Below are 19,223 nucleotides of genomic sequence, written 5' to 3' on the forward strand. Positions count from 1 at the left end.
ATCCACAAATGGTTGAAATTACAGCCCCAGCCTCTGAAATGATGCATGTGCATAAGCGTGAGTGAGGCTTATATCCTTACATGTCCTTTATAAATGTGATATCTATTATTGTTTAATTATGCGGCTTATTGAGAAAATTAGGTTACATGGATAAGGGCAGAGACTGATGTAAGCATATATTTATGGCTGGTAATACACAGGTTGAGAGGGTATGAATATTTTCAATAGCTGCTTCTGTTTTGCCTCTTTATATAATGGATTAAGGTGACCTTGTGTATAAGGTTATTAATAAAAGTGTTTCTGTTTAGCTCAATAAATCTCTTTGGTACCGTATTTGGTAGAGGTTAAATATTTTTAGTCACTGTTACCTTATAGCTACACGAATAGTAAAACAGAAATATCAGTATCAACTCATGTTCCTTTAATAATTCTTTAATCATCTTTATTAGTGTTTTAATGAGGATTTCTGCCTCCCAGGCAGTTTCCACAGTGAAAATCATTAGAAGGTGGAATATTTGTTCTTTACATCCTGTCAATTCTTTAATCACCAAATTAAAGGGATCCCTACTGAATTTGTTCATCTTTATCAAAACATTAACTTCTGTCAACAAATTAGCAGTTTAATGTAATCGTTTACAACAAATACTAAGCAAATAAGTATAAGAAATGCAGGTAGTTCACTTGTGTGTCAGTGCACACCACACATGTTGACTTCCGCAAATGACCTTTCAATGCTACCTGAAACTGATGTGACATGAAACACCTATAATCGGTCTGCACAAAGCTAATAATTTTTAATGGTTAGAAACATAGATGGCAGATTTTCTTTCAAGGACATGTATTAACAAGGTTTGGTTATTTTTCTCCAGAGGTTTAAAGTATCTGAACAGTACATGTAATCTGTGGATGCTGCTTGACTCTATATGAGCATAAACAAAGCTGGTTATGAAAGTATCTTGCATTCAGAAGAATCACCCAACCAAAACTAATGGGTCAATATTCACAGGGCCCTGAGCCATCTCAACTGTCAACACAGAGAAGTCCGATTTTTCATTTGTGGAGAGAGCAGTTTTATCAGAACAAATACAGAGAGCAGCGGGCAGGGTAAACTCACAGTGTTGGAAGAGTGAGACGAGAGTCTGCTTTCCACGAAGCAAGTCTCTTTATCTGCGGCAGGCTGTTGTCAGGAAATCAAACATCAACACTGCAAAGCATCATGTGATGGGAGGAACAAGATGTAGTTGAGAGACACAGAAGCCTTTGGTGGTTTTGGAAGAGAGTGAAATATAAAGATTTGTTAACAGACTTTTCTTTGTTTTTTTATGAAATATGACAAACATAATTGTGCTTTCACTCTCGAATTGACATAAAAGCCTGTGAAGATGCTTGATAATAAGATAAGATAAGATAAGATAAGATAAGATAAGATAAGATAAGATAAGATAAGATAAGATAAGATAAGATAAGATAACCTTTATTAGTCCCACACGTGGGAAATTGTGAAGCAAATGTACTACCTGTACAGATTCTTTCAGTTTCTAATGTGAATTTATTTTATTTTTACAGATCAAGGTAAAGAAAAAAAAGGAATTGAATAATCCCTAGAGAATTTTTATTGGTTCAAATGAAAATGGGTTTGGTTTCAACTGGAGCCTAATGAATATATAACTTTTAAAGACTGATGCCAATAACAATATTGATTTGTTGATATAAAAATCTGATATATTGGCCAATATATTTTTCTTTCAGACAGGGCAGCACGGTGGCACGGTGGTTAGCACTGTTGCCGCACAGCAAGAAGGTCCTGAGTTCAATTCCACCATCAGGCCAGCAGGGTCTTTCTGTGTGGAGTTTGCATGTTTTCCCGCGTGGGTTCCCTCCGGGTACTCTGGCTTCCTCCCACCGTCCAAAGACATGCAGATTGTGGGGATAGGTTAATTGGATAATCCAAATTGCCACTAGGTGTGAATGTGAGTGCGAATAGTTGTCTGTCCTTGTGTGTTGGCCCTGCGACAGACTGGCGACCTGTCCAGGGTGTACCCCGCCTCTCGCCCTATGATAGCTGGGATAGGCTCCAGCACCCCCCGCGACCCTGAAAAGGATAAGCGGAAGCGAATCGATGGATGGACACACAAACCATAAATAGACACTGTGTGTAGGAGTTCCTATGAAGATAAAATGACAATGCTGCTTAAAAATATTATTGTTTTACTGACACAAAAAGTTGTTAGATTACTCTTTTACGGTCCGCCTGACTCTGCTCAGATCAACTGGTTGTTGTGGTTGTGTTGGCATCAGGGAAGTTGCAGAGTGCCGTCTGGTGGACAAACTATGTGGCTGAAGGGTGTTTCCCCTGTGTCTTCTTTACTTTTTTTATTTTCATTTTTCAGCCATTATAGATGCCAATGCGGATGCATCTTCAAATAGCCAATATTGAACTCTAGTGTCATCTAATGAATGAATTTTATGTATATATTTCGCAGGACATTTTAAGTCCTAAGTTACCCGGGCAAGTTATAATTGGGCAGATACCCTAATCTAAGGGAAAAAATACTGAACAACCACAACGTTAAAACCACCGACCTAAAGTTTTATGTTTTTTTCAAGCTGCCAAGGCCTGTCTGACCCTTGAGGAGTATAGGCATCTTTGGCAGTGTCTTTTGTTATTGGCTGGCTCCAGCATTTTGATAGCTGGTTCTTTGGGTGATCTGGGTTATAGTGTGATGTCTTGGTAGATTTGGCTTGTTCCAGTGCATTCCATGGATGTCTGATCAGTTTAGGATCTGGGGAATGCTGGGTCCATGCTTCAGGCTCAATGGAGAAATGTTGCTACGCCAAGTGTTGACTACCATGTGTAGCCTGCTGCCACTGTGTCCTGACTCCAGATGGTTGATTGGACGATGACCTACAGTACAATTTACACCAAATACCAATACCAAACAGCAAGCACGTAATGTTTCCAATTTACAGCAAATTCATGCAGGAGAACAAAATTTGTTCTGTAATCAATATGGCTCTATTGGTTTTTTACATTGTTTTGATCCATGATCACAACCTTGAAAATGTGAAAATACCTCCACTACAATTTAACTGCCTCAGCCATAACCTCATAATCTTTTTAAAACATAAATAATTACATATGAAAGAGAGAGAAAGAGAAAGAAAAGAAATAATAATTAAAATAAAACATTTAATGTGCTGGTCTGCAAGGTACTTTAAATTAAATAAGCAGGACAGCATAGGGAAATTTGCAAAGGTAGTAAATTAATAATGATGTTAAGAAATATTAAAATTTAAATATTAGCCCTTTCAATTTTAGCATTTGGTGTCTAATGTATTTAATCCTGCTACTTTTTGATCACAGTTGCCCATGCTCAGTTCCTCATGTATCAATGAGTCATATTTAACCAAACAGCTATCACCTGTTTGAAACACAGCCACTTGTCTGCATTAATTCCACTTTCAGATATTTCCATCCACCCCTTTACTCCAAGCTCTTCTCTCCGCCTCACATGTTTTTATTAGTTCAGCCTGGTGTTCATTAGAACAACATACAGGTAGCATAACCTCCCCGCCCTCTCTCTGTGGCTGTGGAAGGCAACAGAGCGAGGTAGGCTGCTTTTTCTTCTTCTTCTTCTCCTCTCTCTTTTTTTTATACAAGCAGAAAATTGTTTTGTGGTGTTTCACGGCTGACAGGTTATGGTAATCCAGGAGAAGCACCGGTCTGGAAACTAATGAACTCAGAAAGATGAGGTGGCAGTGTATCACAGTATTGGGAGCGGAGTTGTTCTTGTATCATTGATGCTTTATTTTACTCGTTCCCACACATGGAAAGAAGTCGCGTTGTGCTTAATTAAAGTGCATTCATCTCAGGGATGATGTGTTACTCAGTGATCGCTTGGCTGACTGACAGATCATGGGGGCTTGATGTGGAAAAAAAAAACAATGGGAAGAAAGGCTGTTCAGAAACAAGTACGGGCAGAAAACCATTTTAGCCAACATATTCTACTCACATATTTCCATACCAGGAGCATCAAATTTAAACGAAGCATCTTTTCCACTTTGCCTGATTCTACTTACACCAAGTCAAATACTCAGGACAATCTGAGGACAAGATAATCAATCAACTCAATAAAATATTTTTTTTGTACTTCATTTTATGTATTTCCTTAAAATGCTAACCCTAACCCTAAAATGTTGATATCTCTTATACACACATTTTTTTATTTTATTTTTTTAAAGTATGACCTGTATACAGTGTGCGTGTAACACATAAAAGTGTGTTAGTCTGACAGACTATTGCACTTATACTCACCACACCCCAGAAACATGAATCCAAATGAACCATTTTTGTTAGATGTACAATTAACTATTAGCTAGGTGATGATATCTCGCTGCAGCTGTTCACAGCTTCTATTACTTTTAAACGGACAGCATGTCGAAGCGATGCCACAATGCACTAAGGTGTAAATATATCAACAGAAAAAAATAACACTAAAATTTAATTAAACTATTTTAAAACAGATTTGATTGGTTGGACGTAACAATATTCCCAGGTGTAGTTGCAAAGTGGAGCGCTCATTGCATGCTTAGAAGGTCGTGTAGGTCTTGTGAGTATGATGTGTGGGTAGGCTGTGTGAAAAAGCAACAAACAAACCGCCCTTTTTGGGGGGGAAATTACGTTGTCTGAATCTGAAAATGTATTTCACTAATCTTTACTTCTTTTTCAGTATTTTCTTTAAATGTTGTAACAGCCTGATAGGTTTGTGCTGTAGCCGGTTGTGTAGTTGTAAAAAGTAAGGTATCACACATTACTTTTTGCTCTTTAGTTGCCATGATCAGGGGTTGATTGTGCAACACCCTCATCCTCTGGGCAACCCATTTTCATTATCAGTTGCATTTTCAGTTGCAAACCAATTGCACTGATCGCCTGATGAACGGCAACCTGTCTGTAAACTCTCAGACAGATTGACAAAGGTTTGCAAATAACTGAAGTTTAATTTATAAACTCAGGCAGAGTGCCGAACATGTTGCAATTAATCTGAGTCTCTCTGTACCGATGAGAGCAACTCATAGGCAAAACATCTCTTTACAATAGAGGACTTGACTCAGCTCACTGCCAAATAGTTGAGCATCTGATCAGTGCCATTCTGCAGTTAAATCATTGTCCTGCAACAATTTCAATTTCCATGAATGTGGAAAGCACCAAAATCTGCAATTTTATGCTGCTTTATCACAATTAATTGGCATAGTATCACGAAGACAATGCAAGTAATGTCCAACTTCACCATATTTAATTAGAGCTTAACCTCATTCAAACACAAATTGACTTATTTGCTGTCGTGACAAACCAAAGTTGCTTTTGGATGGCAACTGAATGCGAGTGGTCAAAAACCTGGTCCCCATCACTGAAGCAACAATTTCAAAACAAGATTACAATTTTAATGCACAGGGTCACAATATGTTTGTTCTGTCACTATCTGAAACCACTCTTTTCCCTACTGAGACTGTAGGGCTAAGCTAAAGTTCAAACACTGACAGAAACCTTTATACTATTGAGGACTTTTATTTGACAAAGCTGAAAACTCAAGGAAAACATCACAGAAACTGCCAGGGTGATTCAGCGTGAAACAGGTATAAGGTAGAAATTATTGCTACAAGTATGAATGTGCACCATTTCTGTGACCTGTTGAACATCAGGGATTTAGTTTAGCAATGCACTGTAGAAAAATATATTGACACAGTGGCTAATAAGAGGTGAAACAAAGGAAACAGTGGGGAAATAAATGAGTTTGTTGTTCAATGCGATACCACAGCAAACTTCAGATTTCTCAGCAGAACACATTTTAACAATTAGCAGCTCAGATTGACGTTTCATAATGAAACATACCTTGAGAGGCTTCCATGGAAACTTAAAGTACAACTGTACCTTCAACTGTTTATCAAAGAAGCAAGTGTTTCGTAACACAGCTGACTTTTAAAGAAGAAATTCCATCATTCTAATGGACTGCCGAGGCTTTTCTAAGTTTCAAGTTTGAATGATTTATCCAGTTGACTGCTAAGAAACTGAATTAAAAACAGACTTCAAGGTGTTAACGTCGTCAGTGGGAAGTCATAAGTAATGAGTTGGTACTTACAGAGCAGCTTTATAGGAGCACAAGTTAAAAAAAGGGAGAAACTGACAAATGACAGGAATAAATCACAAAACACAGAGTAATATGTTAAAGATAAAAGGTTGGAGGGAGTGATAGCTGCATTCAAATGACAGAAGAGAAAATGACTCTTACTTGTGTATGCTGCGTTATTTTTTTTATGCTGCTGAAATGTAATGAGCTACCCCCTCCTCTACTGCCAGTTTCATTCCTCCCCCAATCAGAGAAAACATATTTCCATTTTAAGGCCTTAAATATGATCAAAGAATCGGCTTAATATAATCAGTTCAAAACCCATTTATTACTGTCTCCCTCCCTTCCTTCCCCTTCCTCCCTCCCTCCACTGCTTACTTCCCTAGCCTGCCTTTTCATTCTCCTTCCACCCTTTCCTCACCCCTTTCTTTCCCTTCCTTCGTGCCCTCCCTATCTCTGCAGCTTTTATTCTCTCCGCTCTGTCCATCCTTACCTCCCCCACTGCCTCTCCATTTCATAAGCCTGTGTGTGTGTGTGTGCGCTTGTGTATGTGTGTGTGTGTCTGCTCCCAGCTCTATCTAGCCTGAAACAGGTGCTATATAATAGTAAATTAATTAGACGGAGAAGATGCGCTGTGTTCACCGCAAAGCCCCTTGTGGCCTGCCAGGGTCTCACACACTCACTTCTCGCTGACATGCTAACATACACACAAACAGACACACACAGACAAATGCTAGAGCACACAGCCACCGGGAAAAAAGCCATCTGGGCAAGGCCAGATCCCACGGGAGTATGTGTAAATATGTCTGTGTAAAGAGAGAGATTTTGAGTGATTGGCCGTGAAGTTGACTGCAGTGATGGTTTTACATGACAATTAACCCTATTAGCCTTGCGTTCACTTGCTCAGTGTATGTGTGTGTTGACTTTCAGTTACCATATACAGGGTGTATCAAAAAGAATCATTTGATTTTAAAAGGCTGTTTGTTTGTTTGTTTTTTACTTGTGGTACATAAAATAAATGGCTGAATAAAAAGGGTTAAATACAAAAAATGTTCCCAAGTGCTCAATATTTCCCCCACTGGATGCACAGAATGCACAATCACCCCATACTTTGCAAGGATGTTTGGAGTCCCTGCAGCCAATGCCGTGGCTATGCTGTTACACCAGGAACCATGTGAAACTCACAAATACGCTCTTTAGTATTAGTATCCTCACACAGCCAGACATTTCCATGTTTAAGATATCGGTCTTGAAATGACCGCTAAAGATGTCAGACGTCTATATGATAGTCGTTACTATTTTCTAGTAAACAGCTGGATATTTTTTTAAGATTTATTTTTGGGATTCTTTTGCATTTGTTCAACAGTGGAGAGTAAAAGAGGGGAGAAACCAGTATATAAGCTGTGGGTTTCTTCTCTTTGGTGAAGATAGTTTGGATTAAAAGTTCTATCATGGATTTGAGGTAAAACAGGTCGAAATGAACAAAAACCTGCATAGAAACTTTATAAACAAAGCAATTATCTCTTTCCAAGTAAATCCCTCAACAGACACCTGAGACGTCTTGGAGCTATCAGGTATACCAATAATAAAAATTGCTTGAAAATAATGAGGATATATGAATTAACAGAAAGGATTTATTCATGCAAACTCAATGTTTTTTTATTATTTTACTCTGAATCCATGGAAACTGCCGTGATCCAAGGTGAATGCACCAGCAACCGACAGGAAAACGTTCACCATTCAACACTACATGTGCACAGGGTATGTGACTGAAAAGATTTTAAGAGAGTAATGACAGGTGAAGGGACAGTGTGTTTGGGTCTAGTTGTGGTATGGGGGGCACATGTTGATGTCAGAATGAATAAAAGAGTTTTTCATTGCACAGCCTGCTTCAAATGATGTCTTTCTGAGTTAATTTATACATGACAGTGCCAAACTACAATGAGTGAAGTTTTGGGGAGCTTTTGTTAGTGTTAAAGTTTGCACCAACTCAGTAGCTGTCCAAGAATAGAACAAGTCAGAACAGGAGACAAAATAGTTCTGCAGAAAACAGATACATGGTTTTCTGCACAATGGATCGCCTTGTCCACTCTATTTGGAAACCCTCATGTCCCTGCCTGATTTAAATTAGGCAGGTTCTCTTGGATCTGACAGATTCCAAACCAGCTGCTAGTTTTTGACTGTTCCTTGAAAGTCCAGTTAGGTGGTGTCCATACTTACACCATGTTCTTCAAGCTAGCACAAAAAGCACCAACTTCTGCCTGCAAACTGATCAGAATTTCATGTTCATGTGAGAACCTCGTCTCTAACTATGACCTATAACAGTTTTCAGTCAAAGAGGACCCCACTCTTCAAGCCCAATGGCAGTGTGGTGCATGTCCAAAGTGGCTCAGAGGACTAGAGCATCATGCATAATACAGTCCCGAGTCACACGACAACTCTTGAAAGTGACATCAGCTATATTTACAGCAGATCAGGTTTTTGATTTTTAAACGCCCATTCCTGGAACTTTTAGATCATTCATCACCATCACTGACCACATCGCTAAGGAAAAGTCACAAAAAAAAGAGATGTGCAACCAGCTGAGGCCACACCAATGCACGCTGCGTGCTGGCAGCGATGACATCAACTTTTGCACACTCCATCATCCAACGACAGTGGCAGGTATTAATTGCTTCTCACAGTCCATAAACTATGAAGACGATGCAAATGCACATATGTGCTCAAAGACAAAACATAGCCGAGTACATACAGAACGACACTGTGCTGTTCTGATAGACCAGCATGAGCTCAGCAGAGACAAAGACACAGACAGACAAACAGACAGGCAGAGATGTGAGAGACAAAGCACAGAAAGTGACAGCTGAGTGTTTGACTGACAGGAACGTCTTTTGACTTTGGTTGTAATTACTGAAGGGGGACTTGGGGGTGAGGGAATACAGGAATACAATAGAGCTCTCGGGGAGGAGGGGGAGGAATCTGGGGTTGAAAAGATGCCGGATTCTAAACGGTGATTCCGACTGCATTGGGTTAAAGCTGGAAAGACTCCAGTCTCAGTATTTACTCTCTTTGAATTAGACCATTTTGGAGATCATTATTATATGGAAAAGCTCAAATGTCTAATTAAAAAAACAACAACAAAAAAACCCAAAAGAAAGAGAAAACGTTTCCTTTGTTTTGTTAACAGGTGAAACTATGGAGCATCTTGCTGCTAAATGGATTTTACTATCAGTCCAAGTTTACAGGTCAAAATGAGAAGTTCTCTCCACACAGAGTTTCCAGTGCTGATCTAAAAAATCTATTTTCACTCATGGAAACTATTCAAATATGTCCTATACAAGGTCAAATAAAAATATGTTGTGAAACTGAAATCCTTACAGAACACAGGCCCAGTCAAGAGATGCATTATTACGGGCTCAACACACAAGAAGTAACCAGCAACGACGTGACAATAAACTTAATGCAAGCTGTTAAAGCGACAACCGCTGGGAGCAACGGATACGACTGCTATACGAACGGGTGGGAAATGTACCTACTCAACCAAAGCCTAGCGACCAAGTGTCAGCTACAGAGCGAAGGGCAGCGAGGGAATCGCTTTATATGTGGACGGGGCTTTAGAAATATTCCTTTGAAGTTTGAGCATCGCTGAACCGCAAGGTCACGAGGTGAACACGGGTGAGAGTGTTTCACCAAGATGTGAGATTATCACTGTCAAGTCCTCTAGTGCCACTGTTACCACGCAAACACAGTGCAACCGCTAACAGCTTGCTAAAGGGATTAGCTGTGCATTTAAAAAAAATTCAGACAGCACATACTTGTGCACACACACACGCAGACACACACAGTTTCCTGGCTGAGTCTCCAAGCCTCGTCCACATGTCACACAGATTTAGAGATTAATCAAACAGAAAAGCGACAGTGGGAGGGAGGGAGAAGAAAGGAGGAAGGGAGCCAGGGCCAAGTGCGAGGCCCTCCAGCCAGGCAGCCCGAGGGGCCTCGGGAGAACACCGACATCGGCTCTCAGGGGCCCTTGAAGAGCCCGCTGGATCATACGCTCAACAAATATTGGGATTGGAACTCTAACAAACCGAAATGCTTGTGTGTTTGCTGTGTGTGTGCGTGCGTCTCTGTGTGTAAGCCCCTGAAGCAGATGGTCAGGGATGTTCGTTTAAGACAGACGATTGATTTCAGGAAACAGATATCCAGCCTTGTTAAGCAGAAAGCACCTCAGGGACCTAGTGAGGATAGGAGGGAGAGAGAGGGAGGAAGGAAGGGAGAGGGGGTGGATGCAGGGAGAGCGAGAGAAAGAGAGACAGAGAGAGAGTGTGCTTGTCTAACCTCTGCCACTGCCAACTGTGGAGAGATGGAGGGAGAGAGTAAAAGAGGAAAGAATAAGCGCATGAGAGGGAGGAAAAGTGCACCTATTGCACTTCATTACTGCTGCTGGAAAGAGGGAGGAGAGAGAAAGAGAGCGGGGGGGGGGGACAGAGGAGAAGATAATGGGGTTAATGCCGGCAGACAAGCAGCGGCAGTGCTGGGGTTAATAACACACACACACACTCACTCTCTCTGGGGAGAGAAGGAGGTGGGAAGCCTGTATTTGATCTGTGAGTAATACATTAAATGTATGAGCACACACTCATGTTGTCTGCGAGTGTGTGTGAAGAGCATGTGTGTGTGTTTGCAGACGTGTATCGAGGCTGAGCAAGATGTTTTCTTACGTAAGTAAATCACCAAGCAGGTGGAAATCAGAAATCATTTAATGCACTTCACCTAAATATTGTTGAGGCTAATCCAATTACCTAACCCTGACATAACATCATTATTTAATTACTCTCCTGTGTCCACCACAATAATAACCCACTTTTGCTACTTGTAAAAGATGAGGGCAGCACTACTCCATTTATTTATTGTCATTATTAATATTATTGCTGAGAAATCCTATAAAAAGACCAAAACTAAAAGTGTTTTCAGCTCCTTTTAAGGTGTTCAGAGAAGGCCAACTGATTTCCTCAAACAGCTGGTACTATAACAAAGTTGGGTCACAACAGAGTAAAAAATGAATTTCTGGGGGGACTACTTACTTCCTGAGGACTGAGACACATTTTAAAATGTTTACAGCACAGGACCATATTTTTACGTTCATCTTATCGTGTCACTGGGTGCTGCACTGATGTGGAGCTCCTTGGCACAGTGGATTAAACTACTTGTGAGCCAAAGACAATATTCAATATAGGATTAGTTACTTGTGGGTTTTGGGCTTTTCAAAGGCAGACAATGAGAGAAATGTGGGATATCCTCGGTCTCGTCATATAAACCACTGAAAATGCTTAGAATTTTACATTCCGTCATGAAACAAAAAGTGCAGACTACTTGAGAGTTAAAACAAGTGACACTTTTTTTAACATAAATTGTGATGTAAAAGCCAACCTTGAGACGGTGCTCGTGTGCCTCAGCAACAACAAATCTCAGACCTCTCGAGATGGAGGGAGCGACTGACGGATGAAGGGGGAAAAAATAAGCAAAGAAACGCCGAGATGGAGACAAGACGAGCTGAATGAGACAAGGCAGACAAGCGAGGGAGCTTATTATCCGAGGTCTGATGATGAAGACAAAGAGAATGAGAGATGGAGAAAGTGCGGGAATGGAGATTGATTGAAATCCTGCGAAATATTTCACAATAAGAGCCAGACTGAAAGCTATCGAACTCCATCAGAGTGAAGACTCACAAATAAAGAAAGGCTTTAAGCATTTCGTATAGGATCGTATCTGTCATGGTATGGTTGATGCGGATGCATTTAAGCCATTGTCTACCAGTACAGTGTCTTGGTGCTGATGGCTTTCTAACATGCAATTAAGTATTATTAATATACATCTAAAAATACATCGTTTAGTTTGAGTATAAATGGAAGCTATATGTATACATTGGCTCACAGAGCTTATTAGCATATTACAGCAGGAAACTGCAAGCAATCCTAAGTAAAGCTTTTCAGCATTTAGAGTTGTTTTACTGTAAACTGTTTGACAGGAAAGGACTGCATCAGTTAGCAGTAGCCCAACTAAAGCACTTTTAGTTTTTCTTTTCTTGTTGAAATGATGTTAATGAATCTTCCTAAAATACAACCGGTTACAGTGTTTGTATTTTTCACTCCGCTTCGAACAAAAAGATTGTGACAAAGACACGTAATGCTGACATTTAGCTTTTAGTCTGACGTAAATGTGAAGAAAACACGGAGCAAATGTGTTATCAGATGAAAATATCTGCATTCGTGCCTCATAGCGAGGCCGCGCGTTACCCTTGAGCGTTAGGCATGATGTCAGCAGGACAGCACACGGCCCAGGTGTCCACACTTCCCTCTAAACGGTGTCCTTCCTCTCATCTGCCATTAAATATCATGTCGGATTTTCCTGCATGCTAATCACAGATGTGACATTGCTATGGAAGAAGAAGATTGGTCGATTTTTTTCCTTCATTCCCCTGTATGCAAAGGTGGGACCTTTTAGCGTAAAATTAAGCCTCTCTCCCTCCCTTACATCCCTTTAATTGGCTAAAATGACAGCCTTTCATCAACACCACCTTAAAAACGCTCGGCACCGCCGCTGTTTCTTACACTGCCTGTATTTTTCTTTCGCCTCCCTCCTTTTCACCCTGTCTCCTTCTTCTTCTTCTTTTTTTCCCTCCTCTTTATTCAATCAAATCATGGTCAGTGTGGATCTCCTCTGAGGCCACACTGCAGCCAATTCTTTGTGTTCCAGCATTAAGAAATTAGGATGGAGACTTCAGCCCAGGGAGGCAGAAAGAGAGGTCTCATTAGTCCGCAGATCACAAAGAGGAAGATTATCAGCCTGCACACAACAGTTAGAGATTTAAATGACATTAAAGGACATTAAACGGGAGCGGCTGTCATTTTGAAATGATACCTCTATCTGAGGAAAATGACAAAATCCAGCTGAGGAGCTTTGACCTTTTAAATATTACAGTGCTGTAATGTAAGACCAACACCACAGAAGAAGCAGCTGCCATCAGTATTTAAAGGAAAATGTAAAATAAGAGTCTTTTTTTGTTAATTGCTGCAGTATTAATCAGCCAAATAATAAATATAGCAGAGTCACATCTGTATCTATAAATTCCACATTTCTTTTATCTCAAAAAAGAAGACAAAAGAAATTATTTTATCAAACACAATATATTTTTTATACGTTTTAGTCTCTCACAAAGCAACCGACCTCAGAAGATAACTCAAACTCAGTGCTTCTGTACGTCGTGCACCAAAACACAAATTCAAATCGAGACATCGAGCCAGCACTGAAAGCCAACACGGCGCTCCTTACTATCCACGTGTAATTTCTAATGAATACATTTTTTTCCTCTCCCCATCTACCTCTTTCTCTCTTTTTCTGTCGCTGCCTGTTTTAGGCCACAATCATTTGTCATTTCAGGAGCCCCCCTCCTTTTTTTTTTTTTATACATTTTGCTGTAGAAAAATGCACTATTATCCAAGCTGTCTATCTTTTCTCCTTTCTTAAGTGTCTGCACCAAACAGACCAGCAGGGGATTCCCACACACACACAAAAACACATTAAAGCCAAGCCGAAACACACACATATCTACAGCTGAAAGCCACAACGGCAGATCGGTGGAGGGCTGCACACACCGGCGCCAAACTGACGCTTCTTCAGAAAATATGATTTCGCTTGAGCAGCGAGGTGCTGATGTTGATTTATTGTGCGAGGCCATGAATACCTGTGTTAATTCCTTATAAAACAGTGCATTGTGAGGACAAATGAGGGCGGGATAATAGAGTGCGATTAATCACATTACAGAGACATGGCCTCACACACACACACACACACACACACACACAGGTTATAATCCGGAGTCATAACTGTCAACAGCAAAGTGATTCACACTGAGTTACAGGACTGACTGGCTTCAAAAGGCCAAAATGTAATGAAATAAAACCTGAATAAGTGAGGAAATGAAACGTGGCAGGGGTTCTGTTTTCTGACATATCACTTCACCAGTTTTATTTATTAAAACCCCATGAAATACATCAATTATCCATATTATATATACTCTTAAATGTATCCATTTTTTTAGCTGAGGTGAAATAAAAATGGATTTAGCCATCACACATTTGGTGTAAATACATGTTTATATTAAATATTTATGTTCTGAGATTACCACGTAATAGGATGCCTAAAAGCACAGCACTATTTTCTTTGTTTTTCCATGCTATAAATAAAAATCTAATACTAATCCGAGTGGGAAAACTACTCAGATTTATTTAGCAAAGAAAGCAGAGAAATAAAAATTTTAAAAAAATGAATAAAATAATATATTGAGCTTTGTCTCAATTTTGGCTTATACTCTTAATTTTTACTTTTTTTGTCTGATTTTATTTTATGTTTTGTTAATGTGGTCCACATCCCAGCAGGGCTCGCGGCTCACAAGCATCCCACCACAGCACTGCACAGCAGAGCAGAGCAGAGAGATGGCTCAAGCCTAGTGCTGTGATGCCATCTATTGGAGCCCCAGCTGCCTCTTTAACAGGATTAGGCAGAGAGGAGAGACACTTTAAAGCTAAAACCACACTGCTAGAGACACACAGGGGGGAAAAAGCTCCAAAGAATAAAGCTGCTGGGAAGAAAAAGGAGTTATGGACTTTTAATCGGTAAATTTAGGTAAGTAAATATAACTGATGGCATCTTTTGATGGATATTTTAGGTGATCGGGGCTGAGTATGTAAAATCTGTGGCTGACAGTATTTGTACTATTATTCTGCATACCGTTAGAAAAAAAACATACCGTCGCATTTGTTGAATAAATATCTAAAAATGATCACAGTGGTGGGAGGCTTTAGCTAAAAATTAGAGACAAATAGCAGAAATTTGCACATAATTTTTAGCATATTGTTCACATAGGAATCAAAAGAAATGCACAGGATTACAAATGGCTACAACACCAAGAAAGAAAGCAGCTGTGCATCACAGTTGTCTGCCCTCAGCTAACAGAAAATGAAACACACTCCTTTAACTGTGTCAGAGATTTTAAATACGAACAATCCTGTCTATACCCTTTCACGCTTTATATCCCTGAATACCCGGTACCGTTTAAACTGCATCACGAGAGGTTAGGATTTACCCAAGGTTGAAGGAAAATGAAAAATGTTGAAAAATATTTGTGCCAAAATGTTTCAAATTGAAAGTAGATTCTGCTCATGGTCTTGGTCTGTGGCAAAATATGAGAAATTAAACAATAAAAGGGAAAGAAAGAAAAATAAAAAGATCTTAACTTTCAATATTGCGGACACTCGCCGCCTTGAAATCTGATAATTTGGTGCCACTGACAACCTTCAGACCTTCATGAGATCCGGTAACTGCCTGCATATAACGGTAAGAGTGAGATTAAAAGCAGCTTTAAAAAAAAGCAGCTGAATTGATGGAGGAACAATTGAACGACACGAGGCCTTCAACACTAAACACTCCTACAAAAACAAAGGATGAAAGTAAATGTATTTTCACATACTGTTCCCTCTGTAGCTCCATTCCTTGTGGAGCCCTGAAATTAAAAAGGACATCATTGCCCAGTACACTCATGGAAGCTCATCTTTTAAAAAATAGGGTGGCAGATTTTAGGCACTGTGTACAATTCCTGCCATTTTATTTACATTACCTGTTCAAATGAAACCTCGTGCATTTGATTTGGGCATTTTTGTGTGACTGCTGCAAATTGCCAGATACCTCTGCTCACAGGATCCCATTTTTGGCTATAAGACCTCTCGGTCGTATGAGTGTGATTAAGTTCCTCTGTGGGCTGGAGATAATGAAAACGATCCTCTTGTTCTCCCTCTCTCCATATCTTTCCTCCGCTGTGTCCCTCTTGTTCCCTCGTCTCTTTATTCCCTTTGGTTTTACTGCAGGGGGCACTGATAGCACACTGCTGACAGACACACAAACAAACTAAATCTGCTTACATTAAATCAGCCCCAAAGAACCAAGCTATAGATGCTAGATGTATCACAGGAGTAAGCACAGGAATACGAAGAAGCGTCTCGCAGATGTGGCCGTGAAAGCTCCACCTGTCTCCATCATCTCTCTATCTACACAGCAGCTGCTCCAGCACCTCCTAATGCAAACACCTCACAGAAAGACAACTGGTCTCTTAACATTGAGAAATAGAAAACTGTTCTTTGAATCTGCTTCTTGCGATTAAAAAGCACAACATGAAAGAAGATCAGTGAAGGTGAAAGACACGTAGAAGGTTTGATGTTGACTTTGCATAAAAAGAGCACTGACGCCATGAAAATGCTCAGAGAAACAAAGCTGTGCCACTGTCTTCCTGATCTCATTAGGCTTTATTTTAAATGGTGTTAACTTGACCTGCATTTCAAAATAAGCCGCTCATATGATATTGCCTTTTCAGACTGTGTGTCTCTATGAAAGTATGCCAATATGAAGTGCACAGTGCTAGCATCTGCCCTCAGTAAAAAAAAAGAAAATAGATTCACTGAAGGACCAAAAATATGATCTTCAGGTCACAAAACAGCTGTAATTTTGTGTGTGTGTGTGTGTATCTGTGTGTGTCTGTTTGTGTGAGTGTGTCTGTGTGTCTGTGTGTGTGTGTGTGTGTGTGTGTCCTGGAGTGGTGTGTTGTGTGTGTGTGTGTGAGTGTTGTGTGTGTGTGTGTGTAGAAGAGAGAGACGAGAGCAGAGAGAGAGAGAGAGACGAGAGAGAGAGAGTAATATCAAGTCTTGGAAAGACTTTCTTCAAGAAACTGGATAGAACAGGCGTGTGAACAAACGTCCTTGGCTCACCAAAACATAAAAAAATGACATAATGCAGCAAATACAAAGCCAATCATCAAGAAGAATTACGTTTACTAATTCAGTCTAATTCTAGTCACCTGCACTCGCCGAAAGAAAATGAAAATCACATCAACTTGGTTTATTAACAAAGAAAAATCCTGGAAGTGCCCAAAAGCTGCAGAGAACGACACCATTCGTGGAGACATTTCTCACAGCAACATCACAACTGTATGAAATATATACAAACCACATGTTCTTCAAAGAAATTAGAATGTTTTTCTTCTTAGATAGTCCAATTACTGCGTCTATATAAACTCGTGGCTTTAAACTAGCTTTGTTTGAGTGTTGAAGTGTTTGTGTTATCCTGTGTGTGTGTGTGTGTGTGCGTGCGTGCGTGCGTGCGTGCGTGCGTGCGTGTCTGTCTGTCTGTCTGTCTGTCTGTCTGTCTGTTTAACAGCTTTCAGCACCATGGACAGAGACTGCCAATGTTTTCATATCACCTGCAGTATCTTTGGATGAGTAACCCATTAATGACTAGGATGCAAACTTTTGTAAACCAATCTGGAAATCAGTGATGTTCTGGATCCACTCATGTATAGCAACTTTCAGCTGCTCCCTTATTCACAAGGGATGACCAACAGCAGATAGCTTGCCACATTTGCTCTTCCCAACACGACTCGCGGGACTTAACCGGAGATCGTACACCAAATGACTGTTAGGTGACTGCAAACCACTGCACTGCACTGATTTCCATTATACACGAGCTTTTGAAATGCTACTAATTTCTGTTTTACTGAGCAGCCTCCAAATCATTCATCCCACATCTGCTGTTGACTCGAACAAAATTCAGCTGCAGACGTAAATTTGGGTGAGTTACGTAGCAGCGATGTGTGTTGAACGTGACATGAATATGTATCTTTTTTTAAATAAACATTTAGATGTTAGTAATCGCTGTATGTACGACGATGTTCATGCAAAGTTTCAATCAGACTGGTAGACACCCGTATATGCATACATATACGATATACTACACAAAGAAATATACACCGAAACTTATGAACTTTAACTGTTTCTTGAAATGTATGCCTCAGCAGTCAGCAGATAACCCACCAAGTCAGCAGTCATTTCAGATACAAGTACATGGCTATGGTCTGTGGTTTTAGTTAGTTGCTAGACATTTGCTAGGAAATGTGATGACGTCATAATATAGGATTCAAGGTTTTGTGCATATAAAGGAGATGCTATCATCATAGAATAAAAATCATATTGTGCCTGAGGAGGTGACAAATAAACAAACAAAGATCATGTGTTGCAAAGATCATGCGTAATATTTTGGGTCACACAGGACTCTTCAATTGTATTCTGTATGTTGTTTTTACCTTTGAAGATTTTTCTTTTTATCTATGTGTGCATCCAGTGGTTTCAAACTAAGACTAAGTGATTCAGTATTCCACCTGTCGTGCTTGGTTTAAATTGAACACAACTACCATGATCTCTAGTTGCGAAATTAAAGGCCTCTACAGTACATCTATTTATGTATCTGCTCCAGTGGGAAGTAATCATGTCAGTCTGTGTGTGTGTACATGCTTTTGTTTTATTTTGGAGGTTTTTTGTTGTTTTGGTTTGGGTTTTTTTTGCAACACTTGCCTGTGGCATCCAGCTCAAGGCTAAGTACTGAATAGCACACATGAGGCTTCGTCGCCAAACCCCACAGCTAGCCAATAGAAATGCAACTCTGCCGACCTTGTCTGCAAGGCTGCGGCGCTCTGTGAGGCCCCTTCAAAAACTTCCCCATTCCTGGTGAGTGTGCTTCACTGAAAGAACCTGCTACATGGGCAACATCATTTTCAAAGCTCATAAAAAGAGAAATATTGCTTTCTATGTTGTGGTGGATTTAGCAAATGAGTCTCACAGTGGTGAAAAAAAAAATACATCATGTTTCTGCAGAGATATTGAACTGAAATTATTTTAAAACATACTGCTAATAGATGCCACAGAGAATGTTCCAAATGATTCAATTCATTTTTTACACGATCAGTGACAGGTTGAGAATAAAAGGTGGTAATTTCTACAAATCCACAACTAAAATGTGGTTTACCTCAAAAGTTGCATTTTAAGAGAAGATCTAAAACTCACATACTCACTGTTTTAAACTAATATGTCATCACTGAGCTACAGCACATTTCTAAGGAAGAATAATCAGAAGTTACAAAATTGATTTTATTTATCAGACTAATTGTCTCTAACAAGGCATAGAAAATGGTTTACACCTCATTATATATATCTATAT

This window comes from Haplochromis burtoni, unplaced genomic scaffold (genome assembly GCF_018398535.1).
Source record: "Haplochromis burtoni strain Fernald_Lab_line unplaced genomic scaffold, NCSU_Asbu1 Contig_53, whole genome shotgun sequence".
Lineage (NCBI taxonomy): Eukaryota > Metazoa > Chordata > Actinopteri > Cichliformes > Cichlidae > Haplochromis > Haplochromis burtoni.